At 41.2% G+C, this 26,765-nt stretch overlaps 2 non-coding genes across 2 annotated transcripts; one reads left to right on the forward strand and one right to left on the reverse strand.

Moving 5' to 3' along the window:
• The first annotated feature begins 17,854 nt into the window (after positions 1 to 17,854).
• Positions 17,855 to 17,926, forward strand: TRNAG-UCC. The gene has a single exon. It is a non-coding gene; the product is annotated as a tRNA-Gly (tRNA).
• Positions 17,927 to 18,808: 882 nt separating this feature from the next.
• Positions 18,809 to 18,881, reverse strand: TRNAE-CUC. Its single transcript has one exon. It is a non-coding gene; the product is annotated as a tRNA-Glu (tRNA).
• Between the last annotated feature and the right edge of the window lie 7,884 nt (positions 18,882 to 26,765).

Consider the following 26,765-nt stretch of genomic DNA (forward strand, 5'->3'; position numbering starts at 1 on the left):
TTCCTCCTAGGGCCGGCGCTCCACCTTCTCATCTCTTCCTCCCTTTCCTCCCTCTAGGGCCGGCGCATATCTCCTTTGGTGGCCGGAGCTTGGAGGAGAAGAAGAAGAAGAGAAGAACCACCCTAGGTGGTAGGAGGTTTGGAGGAGAAGAAGAAGGAGGCACCCCTTTTCTTTGCATCTTTTGGTGGTAGGTGGCTTGGAAACAAAAGAAGGTTCAGGTGTTTTGTCTTGGTAGATCGTCACCCACATGACGTCCAAGAAGAGGAGAGGAATACAGCAGAAGATCAAGAGGTCTTTGTCTACGAAGAAAGGTACAACTAGTTATTTATTCCACAGCGCAACTAGTTATGTTTTTTTTGTATGGATCCTGAACACCAACACAAGAGGCAAGTGATCTTGTGCTTCGATCAAGGTGCGTTTTGGTCAATCAAGGACTTGCTTGATTGATCAATCATATGTCTGATCAAGCATGTAGGTTGCTAGGAAAAGTTCTGTGCCTGTACAAATTTTTGTACAGGGGTTTTACACAGAATGGAATTCTGTGCACCAACAGTTTTAGAAAGAACTTGATTTCAGTTTCTAAATTATTTATGGATGGATATTCTATTTCTTTTGATGACAAAGTGGTTGTCAAGAAAAATAGGGTGGTTATCTGTTCTGGTGCGTTGGTTGACAATTTGTATACTCTTAATCCAATAACTCCCACGATGCAACAAATGGAAATTAATAACACATCCTCTAATTCTAATAAGAGAAAGTAACCTTCAGAAATGAACCAAACATATCTTTGGCATCTAAGGTTGGGTCATATTAACTTGAGTAGGATTCAAAGGTTAATAGCCGATGGACCTTTGGATTCATTGGTAGTGGAAAACTTTCCGACCTACGAGTCTTACTTGGAAGGAAAAATGACACAGAGGCCTTTTAAGGTAAAGGGGTATAGAGCCAAAGAAGTGTTGGAATTGGTTCATTTTGATTTGTGTGGGCCTATGACTATCCAGGCAAGAGGTGGTTTCGAATATTTTGTCTCTTTTATAAATGACTATTCGAGATATGGGTACATTTACTTGATGCGCCGCAAGTCTGAGTGTTTTGATAATTTCAAAGAGTACAAGGCTGATGTGGAAAAACGTCATGGTAAAAGTATCAAGACACTACGATCTGATCGTGGTGGAGAGTATCTCTTAGGAGAGTTTAGGAGTTACTCATCAGAGGCCGGGATTCAATCTCAATTGTCTGCACCTGGTACACCCTAACAGAATGGTGTGGCGGAACGAAGGAATATGACTCTTAAGGAAATGGTTAGATCAATGATGAGTTATTCAGAATTACCAAATTCATTTTGGGGATATGCTCTGAAAACGGCGGTATATATTCTGAACTTGGTACCTTCTAAGTCAGTACCCTCTACTACCACAGAATTGTAGAATGGGTGTAAGCCTTGTTTGAAACACATTCGGATTTGAGGTAGTCCAGCACATGAGCTGAAGGGAGACGCTGATAAGTTGGAATCACATATAGAAGTTCGCTTGTTCGTGGGATATTCTAGAGGAACAAAAGGTGGTTTGTTTTATAGTCATAAAGATCATAAGGTCATTGTTAGCACCAATGCCTGATTTTTAGAAGAGGACTATGTAATGAACCACAAGCCCATGAGTAAAATTGTTCTTGAGGAAATAAGAGAGAACACTTCTATTTCAGTACCAACTGTACAAGATGAGATACCACAAGTAACAGCAACACGTGTCACAAATGATGCACAATTACAGGTAGTGCCTCGTCGTAGTGGGAGGGTTGTTAGGCAACCTGATAAATTCATATTTTTGGGAGAGTCTTCGGACTTGATCCTTGGTGAACATGAAGCTGATCCCTGGACATATGATGAAGCACTCCAAGATAAAGATACAACATCTTGGCAAAGTGCAATGAACTCTGAAATAGAATCTATGCATTCTAATCAGGTCTGGGAGCATGTAGAACCATCAAATGGTGTAAAATCCATTGGATGTAAATGAGTCTACAAAAGAAAAAGAGGAACAGACGAGAAGGTGGAAACCTTTAAAGCAAGGCTTGTTGCGAAGGGGTATACTCAGAAAGAGTGAATCGATTATGAGGAAACTTTTTCGCCGGTAGCCATGCTTAGTTTATCTGGATTCTTTTATCTATTGCTGCTCATATGGATTATGAGGTTTGGCAAATGGATGTCAAGACAGCTTTCCTTAATAGAAGTCTTGAATAAAATATCTATATGAAGCAACCAGAGGGATTTACTACGAACGACAAAGAGCATCTTGTATGTAAGCTCAATCGTTCCATTTATGGACTAAAGCAAGCTTCGAGATCTTGGAACATCCGGTTTGATGAAGCGCTACTATAGCAACGTTATAGCAACACTGTAGCAGTACTATAGTAGCAATGTAGCAGTCGACTGATGTTTTCATCAGTCGACTGGTGTGGTTGACCGGGCAGTCGACTGAGAGCGAACAGAATGCTTCTGTTCGTTCGATTAGTGTGGAGCAGTCGACTGATGGAAGTATCAGTCGATTGGTATATAGTCGTTGGGTTGTAACGGTTGAATCTCTACACAGGGCAGTCGATTGATGGTTTTAGCAATCCACTGGTAGGCAGGGTTTTCCAATTTGTGGCCTATATAACTAAGTATTGGAAGCTTGGTTAAGGTTGACGAAATAGAGGTGGTTAACCCCTATTAGTAGTTTACCTATGCCCTAGCATTTCAAGTGTTCTTGTGAGAGTTGTGGTGAGGTTTCTTCACCCACAAGGAGCTACTCGAGCTAGTCGGAGGTCTTCCGGGGAGTCATCCACCGACGGATCGGGATCGCCCACCTTAGGAATAGCTGTGCGTTACATAAACGTGTTAGAGGTTTGATTGTCTTGGTTATTGCCTCTAGGTTTAACTTTCTATTTGTTAAATTTGTTTTGTATTTTCGCTATGCACTAACAAGCGTAGGAAGCGTTTACCCCCTTCTAGCGGACGTCAAAGTCCCAACAAATACCTCCATACGATGTTTCCAGTGTGCGAAGTTTCCCTCGAATTTTGGTGGAATGATGCTTGGTCCGACCATTAGTTGCTTTGCTTTGGTCGACGGTTAATCCTTTTGAAGCATCCTCGCTCTGATACCACTTGTTGGCCCCTTTGGAGGTCGGCAAGAGGGAGGGGTGAATTGCCCTACTAAAAAAAACACAACCCTTCTCAAACTTTTAAAGAAACACTTGCATAAATTATAAAAGCAATAAATTAAAAAGAAGAGACAAAGGAGTTTACTTGGTTACAACCAAGGAGGTTGTTAATCCAAGAAATGAAAACGCACACTAAAGATCTCCTTTAGGCAGAGAAGCCTCTTACAGCAATGACGTACAGAAAAAAGAAGCTAAACAAAACAAGAGGAACACGTAAGTGTTGAATATGCAATCGCTTGTTGTTGTTGAGCTTCTTGGACCAAAGCTATATTTATAGTCTTGGTCGAGGCGCCTAAAAGGGTTCTAGGTGCCTGGGAGGGGATAAAACTTTATCCCTTCTCGCATAGATCGTGTTTGACCATGATTTGGATAACATCCAAGTCTGGGCGCCCGGAAGGGTTTCGAGCGCCTGGACCAAGAAAGTCAATAGCATTGACTTTTTGGTCCAGGCCCTCTGCTCTGGTTCAACTCACCTCGATCTGGGTTTTCTACTCCGTCTCCGCATGCTTCGGTGATCTCGGTCATCCGGAATAGGGCTCACCCGAACCCAAGTTCCGGCGTTCTCCTCGAGCATCCTTCCTCCCCGATTTCTCATCCCTCGAACGTCGCGTACGTTCTTCTCGTCTACCGGTGTACTCTTCCGCGGCATCTCATCTCTCAGATGCACAGAGTCCGTCGACTCTCTTCCCGTGTCGTCCTTCTCGCTAGCCGTGTCTTTCGCTCGACTTCGTGTGCTCCTAAGCTCCTGCACACTTAGACACAAGGGTTAAACCAAACAGGACATAACTTAACTTGTTTGATCACATCAAAACAACCTTGGGGTTCCAACACAAATAATTATCCAAGGGCCGCTTGCACAGATATGAGATGACGCCCGGGCCCGCGCGACGGTCATGCCTCCAGGGGCGCTTGCCGACAGCATACCCAGATGCCCACTGGGGTAAGTATTTTACTTGTATGTTCCTATCTATTTTTGCCCGACCCTAATGATTTCTTAGTTCCATACATTATTGGGTAGAGAGCCTGGTTATGTGCGAAAGGGTAGTATTTTTGGAACAATAAGTTAAGCAGCAGCTACGCGCCCTAAGCAGCTGGGAAGCGGCTTCGCAAGAGAGGATGGAGCAGATGTGCACTGAGATGACCCAATTGAGGGCCAATCTGAATAAAAGTTCCGAGCAACTGGAGATGGAGAGGGGCAAGGCTGCCGAGCAGGTTACACAGTTGGCGCGGCTGAATAAATAAACCACCTCCTTTGAAGCAAAGATCTACTTGACCAACACCAGGAAGCTCTGAGCTATAGAAGACATGGAAATAAAAAACAAGGAGTTTCGGGTGTTGGCTCAGAACCTGAAGGATGTGGAGGCCTCGCTGAACCCCGAGCAAGAGGGTAGGTTGGCCAATCGGTCTGTAGAGATGGCCCAACTTGATGCCAAGGATGAGGAGCTGGCCCAACTGAAGGAGGAGCTGTAGGCATCCTGAACAGCTTTCAAAACTTATCAGGGAGCTGAGTCTGGCAGGTTTGAGCTGATGAAGAAGGCTTACCTCTGCTTGGATGTTTTTAATGACAAGGTCGCCGATCGGGCTCTCTGCCTCTTCAACCTCGCGATCGACGGGATGCTCGGCCAACCTAGGGAAGGTCGCTACATTCCGATCACTCTGACAAGCAATGTCATTAACTAGGACAAGATGACAAAGTCGTTGCCCGACAATGCTTTGGATTACCTCGAGTTAGCCCGCTTGTGCGAATGTTGCCTGATTTTGTATTGCCCCCCATGCTCTTGTAAGAATTGTTGAAGTGTTAATACTTAATCGCCCGCTCGACGAGTTTTTCCTGTTGCTCCGTGTCTTCACTTCGGCATTTTCTATACTTGCAAATGTGTCTTTTCCGATCGGTGACGAGCTACCCACTTTCACATCTGTCGATATACTATTTTCGTAAAGTCCTGTGTTTAAGGTCGTCACTCGACCGCTGAGGAAGGCAGGGATTTAAGGTCGCCGCTCGACCGCTAAGGAAGACTGGGGTTTAAGGCCGTCGCTCAAATACTGAGGAAGACTAGGGTTTAAGGTCGCCGCTCGACCGTTTGATAGGCGTAGACATGAGTTTAAGGTCGCCGCTCGGGTGGAGACCCGAGTTTAACTTCATCACTCGATGGTTGACGAAGACTGGGGTTTAACGTCACCGCTCAACGATTGATGAAGACAGGAGTTTAACATCGCCGCTCGATGGTTGACGAAGATAGGGGTTTAACATCGTTGCTCGACCATTGAATGACGTAGACATGGGTTTAAAGTCACCGCTCGATAGTTGAATGATGTAGACATGTGCTTAAGGTCGCCACTCAACTGTTAAATGGCATAGACATGGGTTTAATATCGTCGCTCGACCGTTGAATGGCATAGACATGGATTTAAGGTCGCCGCTCGACCATTGATGAATACTAGTCTAATCGGCATAAGTGTCTTGGATACTCAAATGAAATTCATAGTTTTCTTGTATTCACAAGGCACACTAATGCATTTACATTGGGACTCATTCATGCACCTATCACCCGGCTCATCTTCGTGGCGGTGACTACTGGCAAAGTGATGTAGGAAGGCCGTTCTGAAGTCCTTGAAGTTGTGAATCGAGTCATTCGACAATCGCTTGAACCAACGTTGTGCTGATCTAGAGAGCGTGGTGAGAAAGACCCGACACTTCACTCAATCTGTGTATTGGTGAAGATTGGCAGCGTTATCAAACTTGGTCAAATGATCGTCCGGGTCGGTTGCTCCATTATATTCCCCGATCGTCAGCTGGGTGTAATGCTTCGATAGAGGGTCGTTCAGAATCCCCTGTGAGAACTGTTGATTGATCTGCTCGGGCGAATCGTCTTCCTTTGGCACTTTTCTTTTTTGTGTATTCTGAACGGCCGCCTCATCTGAAGAAGATCCCCGATCTATATCCGCCCAACCCCTATCTTTTGATGGAGTCTGGAATAGTGCTCGATGGAATGGGATATGTGCATGAGGGGCTCCCCGTAGGTGTCGACTGGCTTCTTGGTCTGCTCTCGAACGACTATTTGGCCTGTTAGAGTGTACACTAAAAGCCTAGCTTTTTGTAAACATTTATTTTTGAAATAAAGAATCATATTAGTCAAATGTCTACATTAATATGCTAAGTGTAGTTGTTCAATTAATTTATATTGTAGATAACATGGTGTGCGGTGTCACACGCAGAAGATAATGTTATCAGTTCTTTATAAATTATAAACAGTTGCTCACGACTAAGATGGATAGGAACAAACCATTGGAATAGTCGTAGTGTAATTTGGTATTAGTTTATCTTAACTATAAAATTACACTAGTACACTCAGAGTGTATTAAGCTGGACTATTTAAGGTAAGTACTTTTTATACCGACTGAATAAAAGAACAAGACCTTTGTTATTGTGGAAGTGTGTGCTCTTAATCCTGATATAATAACAAGCACATATATCTAGTATTTATTTCTTTGACTTATCAATGGGTGAGATTTAGTTCGATAAATCAAGAGGTCAGATAAGTTGGGAAATGATATTATTTATAGTATGTGTTGTTGGTTATAGAAGGAAACAGTGTCCTAGTAATCTAGGTTGATGACGTCCCCAAGAGGAGCTCATAAGGATTGTCATGTAAACCCTGCAGGTGGACTTAGTCCGACATGACGATAAGGTTGAGTGGTACTATTCTTGGAGCTAGATATTAATTAAGTGAGTTGTCAGTAACTCATTTAATTAGTGGACATTCTATATCTTAAACACAGGGAGACTAATACACTCATGATAAGAAGGAGTCCAAATAGTAATATGAGATTAGTGCGGTAGTTCAATATAACTTTTTAGTGGTATGAGTTATTATTGATGAACTCGAGTTGGTTGTTCGGGGCGAACATGGGAAGCTCAAGTTCATCGGGAGACCCAAACTAATTCCTCCTCTCGGTCCTTGTCATAACCTCTTAATTATAAAGTGTTATACCCACCTTCTTACCCACCTTAATGTGGCCGGCCAAGCTTAGCTTGGAGCCGAAGGTAGGGCCGGCCAAACCAAGGTGAGTTGGTTTTCTTAGGTGGCCAGCACTAGCTTGAACCCAAGCTAAGGTGGTGGCCGACCACAATTAAAAATAAAAGGATTTTATTTTAAAATCTTTTTTTATGTGGAAGCATGTTTTAAAAGAGAGTTTAAAATTTAAATCTTTCCTTTTATATTTTTCTACAAAGGATTAAGAGAAGTTTGATATCTTTCTTATTTGTAGTTAAAAGGAATATTTTAATTTTTGATAAAACTTTCCTTTTTTAACCATGCTCATGATTTAAAAGAGAGTTTTAAAAATTATAAATCTTTCCTTTTATAGTTTTCTGCAAAAGATTAAGAGAAATATTTGATATCTTTCCTTATTTGTAGATTGAAAGAAAGATTTTAATTTTGGAGAAAACTTTTCTTTTTGTAATCATCCACATGTTTTAATAGAGAGATTTTAATTTATAAAAGTTTCCTTTTATAAGCAACCATGAAGGAAATTTTTAAAGAGAAATTTTATTTTAAAAATTTCCGGAAACAAATTAGGAAGTTTTAGTTTTGTATTTAAAACTTTCCTTGTTTGGAGCTCAAGGTGGTGGCCGGCCATTAAAGTTTAAAAAGGAAATTGTTGTTTAAATTTTTCTTTTGTTGGCAAGGAGAATAAGGAAGTTTTTATTAAAACTTTTCTTATATGCCAAGACCAAGGAATATAAAAGAGAGGGTAGAGGTGCCTCACCTCATAACCTAATATCTATTATTCCCTCTCTTCTCTTCCTTGGTGTGGTCGACCCCTAGACTCCTTTTCTGTTCTTCTTTAGTGGCCGGTGGCACCCTCTCTTGGAGCTCTTGTGGTGGCCGGATTTTTCTTGGAGAAGAAGGAGAGAAAGGAGGTTTTGTTCTAGCATCCCTTGGAGCTTGAAGGTTGGTGGCCGAAACTTGCAAGGAGGAAGGTGGTGGTGGTTCTTGTCTTGGTAGATCGTCGCCCACACGACGTCCAAGATAAGAAGAGGAATACGATAGAAGATCAAGAGGTTGTTGCTTACAAAGAAAGGTATAACTAGTAATTCTATTCCACATCATACTAGTTTTCTTTGTATAGATTTTGAAATATCAAACACAAGAGGCATATGATTCTATGTTTCGAATTTGTGATTCGAGTTTGTGTTTTTTTTTTATTTTTTCGAACTTGTGATTCAATTGTTCCATTTGGTTAAACCTAGGGTTACTATAAGGAAATTAAATATTAAATTTCGTTAAAAGGCTTTGTCTAGGAAGTGGTGGATCCTCCCATACCCAAGAAGGCCTAGTGCCTCACCATATTTAACCTGGAAGTCAATCTCTGAAATTAATATTTAATTGAATTTGTAACATGGGTGGATTTGGATCAATAATGTTAAGTATCGTTTGCGATCCAAGTCTAAACTTCTAAGAACAGATAAGTTAAATTTGGAATCAATAATGTTAAGTTCCGCTTACGATTCCTAATTTAATTTCTAAAGAACACAATAGATTGTTAGGAATGGTTCAGCACTTGTACAAAATTTTTGTACAGGGGAACCGGTATGATATTCCAAGTATCAACCAACATGGCCCGCTTGCTCTACTCATTCAGTCGACCGACCTACAGCTGACGCAGCAAGCTATGGTGCTTGGTGCTCGGCTAGTGCTTGTTGTTGTTGTTGTTGATCCACTATCTTAGCTGCTCGGGCTTGTATCAGCGCATCGAGCTCTTCTTGCGTCAATGTCACCGTGTGGGGTTGTCCAGCGTCTTCCATCTCCTCATTTCAGATGCAGGTTACGTTCTCACAGACGGTGCCAAAATGATCTTATCCGAAAGCGAGCGAGTGGAAAACTAGATCAGGTGGCGGTTTCGCTGACCGGGCGTAGACCTTGCTCCACTTTGCAAAATAGATGATGTCAGTGTTAGGCCAGGGAAGGGGTCCTTGGAGTTGACCCTTCAACGCTCAAATCAGTCACCAAAATGTGGAGCAAAAGCAAAGCAGTAGTAAAATTATATATGCACAAACAGTAAATAACGTGTACCTCCGCTGGAGAAGTACCCCTTTATATAGAGCCATGGTGGGCAACATGCATACTCCTCGAGGTGTGGGCACGTTCTCCGATATGTTCATGGTCACGTTGTCCAACATGTTCGTGTTCGCGTTCTCCAACATGTTCGAGGTCACGTCCTCCACTATTTCCTATGAAAGGATATCGCAAGGACCACTGTCCTGCTGCTTGGCCGAGCGGATCAGCCGCTCGACCAGACTCCGCTTTTTCCACGATCAGGTCCTGTTGCTTGGCCGAGCGGGTAGTCATTCGGCCTAGAGTCCTCCACTCTGTCAACTTCAGTTGCCCTTCCGTGCGATCTGTAATAACTTGCCTTCCTCCGTTCGAACAAACTATCCGGTCTCCCTCAGCGCCTTGATAGTATGACTTGAGCGCCTGCCCATGATATTCTCCCGAGTCGGAAGGATTGTCCGCTCGGACATGTCTCTCGCCGATCGAGCCTTGCTTGTCCCGACCGATCGTTATATTTATCTTCTGTTCGTCCCTTTGACACTTGGGCGTCGGCCCTTTGACACTTGGGTATTGACCATCTTAATTTTGACTTCACCTGATAATTGACCTTGTGCTAAATGGACCTCCCCATATCACCGCATCACCGATCAAATAATATTCTATCTATATATATATTCCATCGGTAAATGTCATAAATTTTGTAGCGACGGAGTTTCCCAGTAATATAATTATCCATTCATTCTCAAAGAAATTTTTACATATTTTTTTATTTTAAGAAAATGACGTGAGGTAGTCAAGTATCAATTATTTTGTACCTACATTTTTTACTTTAAACCTTATACTTTTGATACAGATTGACAAATTCTGAGGGTAAGGAAGAAAAATGTAATTTTGTTAAACTCCTTGGTTAGAAAACTAACCCTCTTTTTCTTTCTCTTCTGTCCATGAAAATAACTAAGTTAAAGTTTTCGCTAGATTTTTGCCTTTTGTTGGAGGGATTTCTCTTCATATCTTTATTAACGCAAAAGAAAAAATTAGTCAACATGATCTGGAGATTACTAATGAAGAAGAAATTCAGAAGAAGTACTAAAAAGACTGTTGATTGCTATTCGGAAAATCTATAAGTTCCACTGTACAAAAATTTTGTACAAAGGTCTGAACCTTTTCCTAGCTACCATGTGTTCTTTTAAATTAAATTTTGGATCGCCTGCGGAACTTAACACGTTTGATCCAAAACTTAATCTATTTGTTCTTTTAGGTTTTGACTTGGATCTCCTGCGGAACTTAACACGTTTGATCCAAGTCTCCTTAAGTTATTAATTCCATTAAATATTAATTTCCATAATTAGTTCCCAGTACTGACGTGGCGAGGCACATGACCTTCTTAGATATGGGAGCAACCACCACCGACTAGACAAAACCTTTTATAGAAAGATAATATTTAATTTCCTAAAATAACTTTAGGTTAACCAAAGAGAACAATCAAATCACAAGGAAAAGAAAAACCAAAAGAACACAACTTCGAAAAACATATTCGAAATTCTAGAACGTAAGCCTCTTGTATTTGGTATTATTTCCATAAATAACTAGCATGATGCGGAAAGAAAAATTACTAGTTATACCTTGTAGAAAAACCTCTTGATCTTCTACCGTATTCCTCTTCTAACCTCGGACGTTGTGTGGGCAACGATCTACCGAGATGAGAAACCACCAACCACCTTCTTCTCCTCCAAGCAAGGTTCGGCCACAAAGGAAAACTTCACCAAGGAGAAAAACCAAATTACTAACCAAGCTCCAAGAGATGCTAGCTTCCTCTCCTTCTTCTTCTTCTTCTCCTAGTAGTCTCCGGCCACCACAAGAACTCCAAGGGAATAGAGATGTTCGGCCACCACAAGAGGAAGAGAGGGAAAGGATGTTGGCCGGCCACACCAAAGAATAAAAGAGGGAGAGAAAACAATAGAGGTTGTATCTTGTGAAGACACCCTCACCCCTTCTTTTATATTCCTTGGCCTAGGCAAATTAGGAAATTTAATTACAATAAAATTTCCTTAATTCCCTTGACATGATTTAATTGAGAAAAATAAAATAATATTTCCCCAATTAATCTCTAATGGCCGGCCACATCAATGGGAAGCAAATTGGACAAGTTTCAATCAACAATTAAAACTTTCCTTATTTGTTTCCGGAAATTTTAAAAATAAAATTTCTCTTCAAAAATCTCTTCATGGTTAATAAAAAGAAATTTCCATAATTTTAATTTTACAACATGTGAATAATTTTTAAAGAGAAAATAAAATATCTCACCAATCTACAAATAAGGAAAGAGATCTAATCTCTTTCTTTAATCTTTTGTAAATTTTAGAAGAGAGATAATTTAATTCAAATTCTCTTTAATAAATTATTTCTTCCACATAATAAAAATTAAAATTAAAATTCTTTTTAATTTATTTTGGCCGGCCCTACTAGCTTGGGTTCAAGCTAGGGCCGGCCACCCAATCTTATACCTAGGCCGGCCCTAGCTTGTTCCCAAGCTAGCTTGGCCGGCCCCTATTGGGTGGGTATAGAAGGTGGGTATAGGTGGGTATAGAACTCTATAAATAAGAGGCTAAGATAGGGACCGAGAGGAGGAATTGGTTTTGGTCTCCCGATAAAATTAAGCATCCCGTGTTCGCCCCGAACACACAACTTAATTTTATCAATGATAATTCATTCCACTAGAGAACTATCATTGAACTACCGCACCAATCCCAAATTATATTTTTGGGCTCCTTCTTATTATGAGTGTGTTAGTCTCCCTGTGTTTAAGATATCGAATGTCCACTAATTAAGTGAGTTACTGACAACTCATTTAATTAATATCTAAGTCCAAGAGTAGTACCACTCAACCTTATTATCATGTCGGACTAAGTCCACCTGCAGGGTTTAACATGACAATCTTTATGAGCTCCTCTTGAGGACATTATCAACCTAGTATCTCTAGGACACAGTTTCCTTCTATAATCAACAACACACACTATAAGTGATACCATTTCCCAACTTATTGAGTTTATTGATTCATCGAACTAAATCTCACCCATTGATAAATTAAAGAAATAAATATCAAACATATGTGCTTGTTATTATATAAGGATTAAGAGCACACACTTCCATAATAACTGAGGTCTTTGTTCCTTTATAAAGTCAGTATAAAAGAAACGACATCTAATGGTCCTACTCAATACACTCTGAGTGTACTAGTGTAATTATATAGTCAAGATAAACTAATACCTAATTACACTACGACCTTCTAATGGTTTGTTCCTTTCCATTTTAGTTGTGAGCTACTGTTTATAATTTATAAGGTACTGATAACATCATCTTCTGTATGTGACACCACATACTATGTTATCTACAATATAAATTAAATGAACAACTACAAACAAATGTAGACAATTTGACCAAATGTGATTCTTTATTCATAATGAATGTTTACAAAGCTTAGGCTTTCAGTATACACTCCAACAAAGACACCACTTAACTAGATGCAAAACAAATCAGAAATGATTTGTTATAGATGCAACAAGAAAGAGTATTTCAAAAACGAATGCTCAAATCGGAAGGAAGAAAGGCCCAAGTTGACAATAAGAAAGAAAGCCCTTCATGCTACATGGGACGAATCATCCTCCGAGGAATCCGATGTGGAAGAACCGAAGCATTCTAGCCATCTTGCCTTTATGGCAAGAAACGAAGAATCTGATTCCGCTCTCGAACGGTTATTTGGCCTACTTGCTCTACTCATTCGGTCGACCGACCTACAGCTGACGCCGCAAGCTATGGTGCTTGGTGCTCGGCTAGTGCTTGTTGTTGTTGTTGTTGTTATTGATCCACTATCTTAGCTGCTTAGGCTTCTATCAGCGCATCGAACTCTTCTTGTGTCAGCGTCACCGTGTGGGGTTGTCCAGCGTCTTCCATCTCCTCGTTTCGGATGCAGGTTACGTTCTCACAGACGGTGCAAAAATGATCCTATCCAAAAACGAGCAAGTGGAAAACTAGAGGTGGCGGCTTCGCTGACCGGGCGTAGACCTTGCTCCACTTTGCAAAATAGATGATGTCAGTGTTAGAATTTTCGAGCCGTAAAAACCGCTTTTTGCATTGCAGAAACCTCGAAGCTAGCCACGGATCCGTGCGAAGATAGATAAATAAAATATTCATATACATGTTTGTCTACACTAGATCTACCTTAGATCTACATGAAAAGGAAATATTACCCTTGTAGCGATACCCTTCGCTTATCCCACTCATCCAAATGGTTGCTGGATCTCGTAGAGTGTCAAGTGTACACTCCTCTACACGTATCCACACGGACAAAAGATGGAGAGAACCACTTAGAGTGTGCTAGCACTCTTGAGAGGTCTCGACAATGGAGGAGAAGGAGAGAAAGAAAAGAGAGGAAGAAGAAGAAGACCTTGAATAAGCACACCCTTTCTCATTCATTCTTGTGGCCGGCCACTTATTAGAGCATTTTATACCTCCGTGTAATACCAAGAGTCATGGCTCTTGGTCTTCCTCATGAGGTGGCACACAATGATGTAGCCTTGATGATGTGGAACATCATCATTGGCCGACCCATGCCAAGTCACAATAAGGTGGCATTTAGTCAAGTCAAACTTGACCTCTTATCTCCCATGGTTGATCAAATCTACCCTTTGAGTCAAATCAATTTAATTTAATAAATCTCTATTCATTGGTTTAAATTGACTCAATGAATCATAGTCTAAATTAGACTCATTCGACACATGAATCAAATTGAGTCCAACTCAATTAGTCTAATTTGAATTACTCTTAATCCAATTTGGTTTATCACATGAATCTAATCCTCTTGGTTCATCATATGAACCTAATCTCCATCTAACTGCCCTTTGTGTGTGACCCTATAGGTTTTTGTAACGTTGGCAATGCTCCTAAACCCATTTAGAAACATAAGCAATGAGCGGTATCTAGCAACATATCATTATTACCCAAGTTACAAGAATGTTGAGATCCAACATCACCATTGTGATTACTAATTGTGACTCTCACAATATGTGACAATATCCTTCTATCCTTGACATCTAAATTGATCAATTGAGGCATAGACTGTGTCATCCTCTAATCAATCTATGTCTTGAACTCCAAGTAGACTCACTCTAATCAAATGAGCTCAATATCTCATATTGACTTATATGGGCATGACCATGCACTTAGTGGTCTCACTCTATCAAGAATCATGATATCACTCCCGTCATATAGGAGGGATAGATCCCTTCTACATCACTCACATCCCTCCGCATAATTTGTTACATACCCAGTAGTCGCCTTTATAGTCCACCCATTTACGGGTGACGTTTGATGAAGCCAAAGTATACAACTCCTTATGTAGGGAACCATGGTGACTTCAGGTCTAAGGACTGATAATCATACTAATAGTCACATGAGAAAGTATATGACACTCATATAACGATCCATGATCCTTTCTCATGGCGGGTCATTCAGTATACATTCTCCAATGCATACCCATGTGTCAACTTGATATCTAATATCCATGACTTATGAGATCAAGTCATCGAGTTGACCTACATGCTAGTCTCACCGCATTAACATTGTCCCTGAATGTTAATACTTGACTAGAAATGATTAAGAGTAGTGTTCTCTATATCATCTCATCATCAATTCAACCAATCGATTGATATAGATAAGAACCTTCTACTCAAGGACGCTATTATACTCAGTTATTTGGCAACAATACAAGTAAGTATAATAACCATAAAGAAATACGTTTATAAATATATATAGGAATATGATACATCGAGTCCATACAACAATCATCACATGATCGGCTCTAGGGCTCTCACTAATAGTCAGTGCTAGGCCAGGGAAGGGGTCCTTGGCGTTGACCCTTCGACGCTCAAGTCAGTCACCGGAACGTGAAGCAAAAGCAAAGCAGTAGTAAAATTATATATGCACAAACAGTAAATAACGTGTAGCTCCGCTGGAGATGTATCCCTTTATATAGAGCCCTGGTGGGCAACGTGCACACTCCTCGAGGTGTGGGCACGTTCTCCGATATGTTCATGGTCATGTTCTCCATCATGTTCGTGTTCGCGTTCTCCGACATGTTCGAGGTCACGTCCTCCACTATATCCTATGAAAGGATATCGCAAGGACCACTATCCTGCTGCTTGGCCGAGCGGATCAGCCGCTCGACCAGACTCCGCTTTTTCCACGATCAGGTCCCGTTGCTTGGCCGAGCGGGTAGCCATTTGGTCTGGAGTCCTCCACTCTATCAACTTCAGTTGCCCTTCCATGCGATCTGTAATAACTTACCTTCCTCCGTTCGGACAAACTATCCGGTCTCCCTCAGTGCCTTAATAATATGACTCGAGCTCCTGCCCATGATATTCTCCCGAGTCGGAAGGATTGTCCGCTCGGACATGTCTCTCGCCGATCGAGCCCTGCTTGTCCCGATCGATCGTTATATTTATCTTCTGTTCGTCCCTTTGACACTTGGGCGTCGGCCCTTTGACACTTGGGTATTCACCAGCTTAATTTTGACTTCACCTAATAGTTGACCTTATGCTAAATGGACCTCCCTATATCACCGCATCACCGACCAAATAATATTCTATATATATATATATATATATATTCCATCGGTAAATCTCATAAATTTTGTAGCGATGGAGTTTCCCAGTAATATTATAATTATCCATTCATTCTCAAAGAAATTTTTACATATTTTTTTATTTTAAGAAAATAACGTGAGGTAATCAAGTATCAATTATTTTGTACCTACTTTGTTTACTTTAAACCTTATACTTTTGATACAGATTGACAAATTCTGAGGTAAGGAAGAAAAATGTAATTTTGTTAAAATCCTTGGTTAGAAAACTATATATACAAATATATTAATTCAGAGCAATGATATTCCTATTGCTGGGACTTGAACTGGATCTCTCGGACGAAAACTGGGTATCCTAATCAACTAGACTAAGATTACATTAATGAGTTTGCTATTAATGTTAAAAATCAAAACATATCTTTAAACTTAAAGCTAAATCTATATATCGATATGTCATAGTATGAAAACTAAAATATGCATTTGAGGATCATTAGCTTCTTTCGTTTGTTGAGTATTATTATTTTTCTATATGCTAAATTTAATATCTTTAAAAGTTAAATAATTTTTTTTGTATTGATATCTTTATATCTTTTTTTTATGAGTGGACAACGACCAACCCTCTTTCTCTTTTTCTCTTCTGTGTATGAAAATAACTAAGTTAAAGTTGTTCGCTAGATTTTTGCCTTTTGTTGGAGGGATTTCTCTTCATATCTTTGTTAACGTGCAAGAAAAAACTCTCCTATTTGATGAAATTTCAAGCTAGATAAATTTTTAATCAAGTGATAACTCATGCCATTTCTTTTCCTTCTCCTTCTCCTTACTATTGCTATTATGGTTCTAGTCGATCTTTAAAGTCATACATTAAATAAGGTTGACTTTCTAAGAAAATACAAGAGTTGGCTGGATCAATTAATAGAGAAATTTATGATATGAAATGAGTTCAATCACCCGTGATTCAATATGAATGTATTGAGAGTTTCGAGATAATGAATTAATGACGTAACAGCAGGATGATTTCTTAAGTTTTAAAATAAGGTAATACTAAATGGTCAGAATTTGACCAGTTAAAATTAATACATATAAGTGTATATATGAGTATTTTAGTAATATCATATGTGTACATTAATTACATGCATGTACATGCATGCATTCTAATTGGAGGATAAAAAATTCTAGCTGGCCAGATTCTGACCAACAAGAATTACCGTTTAAAAGGGTAATGCTAAATGGCCAAAATCTGGCCAGCTAGAATCAATACATGCAAGTGTATACATGGGTATTTTAGTAATATCATGAATATCAATTTTGATGAATTAATAGATATTTTTTTTTAATGGACGATTGACTTAAGACTATTGAACTGATGAATCATCTGCTGCGCGTGCTTTCTGATTTATCTTGGTGATTGATGAAAAATTTCTATAGGACTGAATCGATTATCCCAGAATTAGTCAGCCTAAAATGCATATGTCAATTTTTTTTTAAAAAAAAAGATGAATGTATAAAAAAAATATTTTTGAAATTTTTTTAAAAAAATCATCCTCCGCAATAAAATATCCAATAACTCCTATTTATATGATCTATTGATAATCTAAGAGGATATTTAGGGAATATTTAAAGAGATGAATAGATAATCTTTTATGATAATAATTTAAAATCTTTCATTAGAGGATAATTTTAATTCGTGATTAATTAAATTATCTTATTAAGGTAAAATTTGAACTCAATATATTGGTGTTGTTTAAATTCGTTTTTATTTATTTATTTTTGCCCCGACAATTTTTTAAAACAAAATGTGCAACTATGGTTTTTTTTTATTAAGTTTCAAAATATCCGTGGGAATGTAATATATTTGTTAAATACCAATGAAAGATGTGCATATATTTCGTAATTGAAAATTCTTCCGCTTGGACTTTTTTTATTATATTTTTATCTTAGATAAATTATTGAAATCATAAAAGCAGCGTTTGTAGTCCAACGGTTAGGATAATTGCCTTCCAAGCAATAGACCCGGGTTCGACTCCCGGCAAACGCATTTTTTGTGGTTTTTTCTTGACGACAGAAATCAAATTATGGGTTCTGTACATCTAAATAAGCAAAGATTTATCTTTTGTTATTATTATAAATTTAACGAATTATTTTATCAAACTCTGAACTTTAGGAGACAATGTGATGAACTATAATAATTTATCTTTTTTAAAGAAAGGCAGATACATTTTTTTAAAAAATCAGCCTGTGATCAACTGAGTCATTGGAGCCAGATCCACAATTTATTGTTTATGGATGGCTTACTGTTCTTAATCTATAATTAATGTTTTAATTATCCCTTTCCTTTTTAAAGAAAAACAATGAGTATATATATATATATATATATATATATATATATATATATATATATATATATATATATATATATATATCAGAAGTGATATGCTGTGGATAAAGCCGTGCGGACCGCTGTGGATATGCCTTCCTGATCGGTCACCAGTCCGATCAGGGAACCTCCTGATCGGTCTCTGGACCGATCAGAGAACCTCTTGATCGGTCTGTAGATCGATCAGAAAATGGTCGGTTCCCTGATCGATCTCTGGACCGATCAGGAGGTTTCCTGATCGGACTGATAACCGATCAAGAAGGTATGTCCGTAACGGTCTGTACAACTTTATCCGTAGCATAACACTTCTGATATATATATATATATATATATATATATATATATATATAAAAGGTGAAGAAGTCAAGGTACCTCAATTATTTTGTACCTACTTTGCGTATTTTACTTTTGATACAGATTTACAAATTCTGAGGTAAGGAAATAAATGCAATTTTGTTAAACTTCTAGGACTAAATTTTAAAAAATATATATTAATTCAGAAAAATTACAGTTTTGTTAAATCTAAAACAGGGAAAAAATTAATTCCGTTGCCGGGACTTGAACCCGGGTCTTTCGGGTGAGAGCCGAATATCCTAACCAACTAGACTACAACGGACTACATTTATGTTTTTACTAATAATAAATTAGGAATTATTGATTTCTTATCTAGTTGATCTCTTTGGCTAATTTCTCATTCAGTGTATTTAACTTAGGATGAATATTCTTAGATATATTAGGACTTCTAGCATGTACAAGATCAGTAATATATGGTTTCTTTTATTTTATTATAGTTAATAGTAAACCCGAAAATAGCTGTTTAGGATTGTTAGGTCTGTGCTAGAATTTCTTAAAATGTTCTCTGGAGAAGAGTCAAAGATAGTTTTTCCATCTTAGTTCATCTATAGAAGAAATATGGAGTACAATTATACATACCACTAGAATATTTATCTCTATTAGGATTCGAACCCTATCCCCTTATTTGTTGCCTTGAATGTTTTACCACCACATTTGTATCGTAGGAGTATTCATGATTTGTTTTGGATTACATCGTTTATGGAGGTACAAATTCAGGCCTTAGTTGAATTTTCTATGTGTTTCTCTTGCAAAATAATTTGTGCAAGAAAGGAATAAAAGGAACAAAAATTTGCCGTGGTATATGTATTAATATGTGGGTGTTATAATATCTAAATAGTATTACAATCAATATGTATGTGTGTTATAATACTCACATACACGTCAACGTTCAATTATTTGAATGTAGTCCATGAGTATTTTTTAAAAAAAATATTTATTTGATATAAAATATTAGTAAAGATGAATAAACGAACAATCATACTATAAATAATGAGTATTTATATTAAAATAAATGTAGATATACGTTAATAAAAAAAATATTAATATAATAGATATATGACATGTGGTCATGTTGATTTTATATATATTTTTAAATGTGACATATATTAATTACGTTCAAATTAATATGCACTACAAATTAATTGGGTTTATTGACGGGATTTCTTTTTGTCAGAAATCCATCGGAATATTCATTTACCAAAGACATTCTAACGGAAAAGCGTTTGTTGGGATATCATTAGTCGAAACGGGGTTTTCCGACAAAAATCAAATTTTCGTCGGTATTTTTGCCAACTGAATAAATATTCCATTGGTAAACACCGCTGGAAACACTATTCCCCGCAACTAGATTTTGTTGGTACAATTTGTACTAATAATCTAACTCAAGTTTTGATGAATGATAAGTGGATTAAAGTTAGAGTGTTTGTAGTCTAATTGCTTTACCAAGTGGGTAAGAGTTGACAGGTCTGGAGAACTTGACACTATGCTGAAATCTAGCTAGGTCTGCAGGACTCGATAGCTAGTGCAAAGTCCAGATAGGTATGTGACACTCAATATCTAGTAGGAAGTCAAGTTGGGTATGCGGGACCTGACAACCGATTGAAGTCCAGTTGAGTCTGCGGACCTGACAACTGGTAGAAAGACCTAGTGGGTCAAAGGTGAGTCAAGTGACTGTAGTTGGTAAGTAAAAGATAAGCAATTGGAGGAGGGATCAAGTGAGAACGCGTTCTCGATTGAGGGAAAAGTAGGCGTCGGTCTAACTTAGGTCTATTTAGGAAACCTAAGTTGAGATCTTGACTAAATTCTGGTCTTAGGTAGATAGGATCTAATTACTACTACTATCTTATTGTATTGTGTTAACTTTATTTTACAGGATAAATATATTTTTTGTTGCCTAGACTAACTCTTCTTTGTAGGAAAGAAGTTGAAAAAGAGTGTCTAGGCGCCTGGGAGGGGTTCGGGAACCTGGACTCCGAGCGCTCGGACAAACTTCGCCCAAGCGGGTACCTTATGGAGGTGGTTCGTGAATGCTCCGTCCTTCTAGTTGGACCATTTTTACCTTGCACACACAAAAAAAAAATCCCAAAACTTGGTCTTGGATTAGTAGTGCAGGAGATAAGGAAAATAAGCGTGAAGTATTTTTTTAAAAAAATAATAAAATATTAATAAAATATATTAAAAATATATTATTACAATTTTTTGAAAATGCGATATTTCACTAATATCGACCAATGGTGAAAAGATGAAAATGTATATTTTAAAAACGGTTTTGGAGGGAAAAAAATGAAAGGCGTAAGGATATTTTTTAAACCCAAACGATATCTATTTTACTTTGAAAAATAACCCCCCTTGCTCGATTGGTGGTTGCACCAATTCAAAGTGGTACCGGCTTTGATACTACTTGTTGGATCATGAGTTTCGCTAGAGGGGGGGTGAATAGCGATTTAAAAAATTCGAGAGTAAGCAGCGGAAAATAAGTAAGCCAAAGCAAACACAAATATTTACTTGGTTCGGAGACTTTGGTGACTCCTACTCTAAGGTTCGCACGCAAGGGTGCTTTCGATGGGCAATCACTAATAATTCGAATAGTTATTACAAGTTAAGTACAAGAATTAATTAGCGAAGAAAAGGAAGCCGACAATAAGAAAAGACAGAAACATAAATAACACTTTGTCGGAGAGCCTTCGCAGCATCGCAGGAGCACAGAAGAGTAGATCTTGAGTTGTTGTAGTGACTCCAGCCTTTACCCTCCTTATATAGGAGGTTCGAGGAGCCTGGATCCCTTCTGGCGTCCTGAATATGATGTAGGCGAGCCAACCAGGGATCTCCACGTGGCGAGGCGACGTTTGTGGATAAATCTTGCCTCTGGGCGCCCGGACCCATGTTTTCCGGAAGCTTCCTACCTACACGAAAACATTAGTCCGAGGCAATTATATATCCTGCAAAATAGAGTGTTAGCACAGTTTATGATTAAATAAAATATTAATTAGATTCCGTCTCCTCGAGACCGGAATCTAGTCACGATCTCAACTTAGATGTCCGAAATGGATCTAAGTAGGATCGACGCCTAATGTTCCCTTCCCGGGAACGCGTCCTCACAGTCACTCTCCTCCAATGACTTACCTGTACTTACCTGCCAGATGTTCGGTCAGCCCTTCGACCCGTCTGGACTTCGTGTCAGCTACCTGGTCAGCCCGTCGACCTAGCTGAGCTTCCCTGCAACACTGAGTTAGCACAGTATTAACAGATATCAAGTATAACCTAGGGTTACCTCCTAGGGTTGCCTAGCTTCACTCACTAGGACTTCCATTGCCTGGCTTCACTCACCAGGACTTCCTCCACCTAGCTTCACTCACTAGGGTCTGACTTCACTCACTAGGACTTCTACCACCTAGCTTCACTCACTAGGGCCTGACTTCACTCACCAGGACTTCCACCACCTAGCTTCACTCACTAGGGCCCGATTTCACTCACTGGGACTTCCACTTTGCCTAACCTTAGGTTAGGACTTACCTTTGCTAGTCATCTAGACTTAACTAGACTTCTCTCTCCCAAACATCAAGTCCTGTTTGGGTCAACGCTTGGTCATATTGTCAAAAATCGAAACCCTAGAGGTCGATTGCACCAACATTATTGAATACCAAATATATTAAATTTACTTACTACAAATTCATTATAATAAAATGTCTTCATCTCCTTGTTTACATGCCTCCATGTAGTGCATACTCATTCTTTAAATTTTTCAATGATATAAGATGTAACCCAATGACCATCAAGAATAAATGTGCAAGAAAAAAATATATTAAGGTTTGAAAATTATTAAAGAAATATACAAACTTGAATTACTAATAATAAAAAATACTTACGAATCTCCGATGATCCTGTTCGAGAGCTGAGTTGATGGACGCTGGGGATGTGGCGCTCCTGTTGACTGGCTGAGGGCGTAAGTCTCCTACTGACGTGAACCTGCAAACACAACGCCGAGCCGGGGAGGGGTTCCCCGGCGATGGTCCTCCGACGCTCAAGTAAGATCTCCAACGAAAAAAGAAGTAGAGCAAAAAAAGAAACGAGAACGGTAACTACAGTACATATGTGTGCATAGCTCCGTCGAAGTCTGGGGGTCCTTATATAGGGCTCCCCAGAGGCGCGTGCATGCTCCCCGAGGCATGCACGCTCCTCAAAGCATACCTAGAATGGATGTGTCAAAAAAGCGTGCAGGACACCATACCTTAATAGCACGAGCATATCTCTGACGTGACAGTGGAAGTTTCCCCCGTACGACTCTTTGTCTGACCATACCGTCGGCATTGCCTCTTGTCGGCGGCACTGGTTCCTAGGAAGATATCGCCAACTGCTCCCTTTATCCTTTACCGGGCCGAGCGTAGGAACCGCTCGGCTAGCACCTTTCCCTGGCCGAGTGAAGGGACTGCTCGGCTAACGCCCTCCCGGCGCCACCAAGGTCGGATCGACTCGAATGTCTGCTCGGCCGATGATTTGATGTTCGACTCCGCCCTATCGAGCGAGGGAGCCTTAACTGCAGGGTCGATGCTGTGTTCCTGGTTAGCCGTGCGGGATGTCTGCTCGGCCTTTATCTCTTCCTGTTTTGCCTTATGAGCGTCGGAAACTCGGCGTTAGGCCGAGCTGTCGATATGCCAGGTCGACTATTCTCCCCGCCGCTCGGGAAGGTAGCTCGCTCGATCGGCCGCCTACCCTGGATGTTGACCACTTTGACTTCCTACCAGGCGAGCCTCGTCTTACCACCGGATCACATGCCTCCCCCTTAAATCTAGTCGAAGGAGGCTGCAAGTCCGACTGACTGGACAAGTAGCCTGGTGAACGGTTGGCCGATCGGCTAATAGATGAGTCGGATCCCACTCTGTCTCTGTGGGACTGATCTTTCTCCCCCGGTCGGTGCTTCGTGCCTTTGTACTTAGTATATTGGATACTTTTCCTCACCGCTTTCGAAGGGGCGCGAGCCGGTCAGCTAATGCCGATGCCATCTGAATCTTCTCGTGATGTGCGCAAATCACTTCCATTAAGGCCGAGCACGCGCCTATTAAATGCTGCCCTGTGGGAGGACGCCACGTGTCGTTGGCGCAGTCACCGTACGTCCGAGGTGACAGCTACTGATGTGACGTTTGGCGGTTCGAATTCAACGGTCGGATGTGCACTTCGATTCCTGTGCCCTAGATCGGACGACCTCGGTCGGCCGCGCCCATCTTTATAATGCTTCAGCATCGCCGCTTCTTCATTTGCGTTCTATTTCTGCTCTTCGACCATTTGCTTCGGCGACTTTGCTTGCTTCCAGCACTCCAGCGACTCCTAGTTTTCTCCCCCGGCGCTCCATTTTCTTGTAAGCTTTGACTTCTGTTCCTTTGTCTTCTCTTCTGCCCTTTACCGTTTTCCAGTGTTCCGTCGTTCTGTTTAGTGAACCTCTTGTCGATCCTGCTTCGTATTTCCGTTGACCCCCTTAGCAAATCCTTCTGCTTCTTTGTTTTCTGACTATGGCCAGTTCCTCCCAGCCAGTCGACTCGACCCCTGGTCTCTGATATACCACCATGGAGAACAGGTTCGATGCGGGCGACGCGGCACACCTCATTAACGCGTTTGACCTCCCGCCTGACCACGAGATCATCCTGGCCGGTCCGTCCGAACAGCCACACAACCCGCCGACCGACACATTTGTTTCTTTCGAGACCAGTTCGTGGTCGGCCTCCGGTTTCCCATTCATCCATTCATAACCAAAGTTTGTAATTTTTTTCGAATCCCGCTTGCCCAGCTCATCCCCAACTCCTTCCGCCTGCTGTGCGACGTGGTGGTGCTGTTCCACGTGCACAGCATCCCACTGACCCCTCAGGTCTTCCACTACTTCTTCTACCCTAAATAATCTGAGCTGGGCACCTATCTGTTTCAGTCCCATATTAGCCTAATTTTCTTCGAAAAGATGCCCTCCTCCAACAAACACTGGAAGGAGTACTTTTTTTATCTAAGACTCCCCCAACGACCCCACTTCCGAACTCAATGGCAGACCGCCTTGCCACCCCCGCCCAAGCTGAAGAGGTACAAGACTCAACTGGATTACCTCCACGTCGCTAATATGTTGGTCGGGTTGAAGTTCAACATTCACAAGCTGCTACCAGAAGGCGTGATGTACATGTTTGGGCTAAGTCCGAGCCGAGTGAAGCTCCCGAGCAGCCTAGGTATGAAATTTCTTAATTTTCATCCTTTGAGTCTAACTGATTCTGTTCTTCTCTTACAGCCGTTATCATGATACGTGCCCGAGCAGCGGGTATAATGAAGGCTAAGCAGGCCGAGATCGAAGCAGCTGCTGCTAAGGAGATGGAGCGGCTCGGCCTGACCTCGGTCGGCTCGTAGGAGGGCACAGTTGGGGAAACTACAATTGCGGGCGACGACACCGCCGAGCAGACGCCCAACGTGGGAAGGGTAACTGAATCAGGCTCAGTTCGTGGCGCGCCGCCCATCATTCCTGCTGAAGGATCTGGGTCCTCGGGCGACGAAGTACCACTCTCCCGCAAGAGGTGTCGAACGGAGGCGTCATCCCGATCTGCTACTTCAGCCATCCAAGCTTTTGCGGAGGGAGGCGTCCCGTCCCTAGCCCCCGTAACACTGGAGGCTACTTCCTTTGATCGGACTCCGTCGGTGGCTGAACTACAGGAGTCGTTATCCGTTCAGCCAATCACCTCCCTTCCTCCAGCTAGGCGGAAGATAACTCGATCATCCATTCTTCCCGTCTGTTCTGCCCAAGCCTCCGGTCCGTCTGCCTCTGCCCAATCGGCGCCGGGCGGGAGACGATCCGTCACCACCACCCTTCGCCTGCCGACTGAGGATCTTCTCGCGCCGGGCAACCAGCCCAGCTCTCCCCAACATCAAGTCTACATCCGGGGTTGGCTCGCCCGCGTCTTGGAGGAGGCGAGGGCGCGAGCGACCATGAAGCCCCTAGGTGCGCTGGTCGACAGTCATCTGGAGATGCCCACTGGGATTAGTATTTGTGTTAATTCATAAGTTACCTCCGCTCGACACTAATTTTTACTTGCAGTATTGGGTGGAGAATATCACCATGTGCCAACGGCTGGCCCAAGTGGAAGATGAGCTAAAGAGGCTCAAGATTTCTGGAGAAGCCTCTTCCCAAGGACCATCGCCCGCCCGTCTGAAGGTTGAGCTGGAGAAGGCCCAACAAATCCTCGCCGAGGAGCAGTAGAAATCGGCCGAGCATGCCAGCAGGATGGGCCAAATAGAGGCACAGTTGAAGACTTATGATAAGAGGCTTGACCTGGCCTCCACAAGGAAACAACGGGTCATCGCCGACTTAGAAGAAAAGAATAAAGAAGCCCGACAGTTGGCAGAAGATATGAAGAAAGTAAAGGACTCTCTATCTGCCGAGCGGGAGAGCCGCTCGACCAACGAAGTGGAGCTTCAGAATCAAGTGAAGCGTTTGGAAGAGGAGCTGGAGGCCTCCCGTGCTGCCCTGAAGACCTATCAGGAGGCCAAATCGAGTTGCTTTGCCGCTTGGAAGCAATAGTAGCTGCGCTCGGACCAGTTTCTGGAGAAGGCGACCAACCGTATCGTCCACTCGTTCGAGCTATCCATTAATGCCACGCTCGTCCAGCTGAAGGCGAACGACCACCTCCCTGAAGCTTTCTCCGACAAGGATGTCAACCGAGTCCAGCTTCTTGAGGCTATTCCCGACGAGGCCTTTGACTATATTGAGTGAGAGAGGATTCAATAGAGTGTTTTTTTAAGCCTTGTTTTTTGTAAACCTTAACTGTGTTTCTGCCGTTCGGCAGCGTCTATCAATGAAATCCTTTTGCGTCTTTTTCATATGTTGTTTGCTTGCTAAGTATTTGGATGCGTAGTCCCGATCGGCTGTGGCACCCATGTTATTATTGAAATATTCGCTTAGGATAATGCCTCTGGGGTTTATAGTCGCCGCTCGACTTCAGTTTTAGTGTCTACGCTTAGACGATTTTCTAAGGCCGGGGTTTATCGTCGCCGCTCGACGGTCTGTAAGGCGGGGGTTTTATAGTCGCCGCTCCGACTCTAGGGTTTAACGTCGTCGCTCGACGGTTTTCAAGGCGGGGTTTTTATAATCGCCGCTCCGACTCTAGGGTTTAATGTCGCCGCTTGA

Source organism: Zingiber officinale, chromosome 6B (genome assembly GCF_018446385.1).
Source record: "Zingiber officinale cultivar Zhangliang chromosome 6B, Zo_v1.1, whole genome shotgun sequence".
Taxonomy (NCBI): Eukaryota; Viridiplantae; Streptophyta; class Magnoliopsida; order Zingiberales; family Zingiberaceae; genus Zingiber; species Zingiber officinale.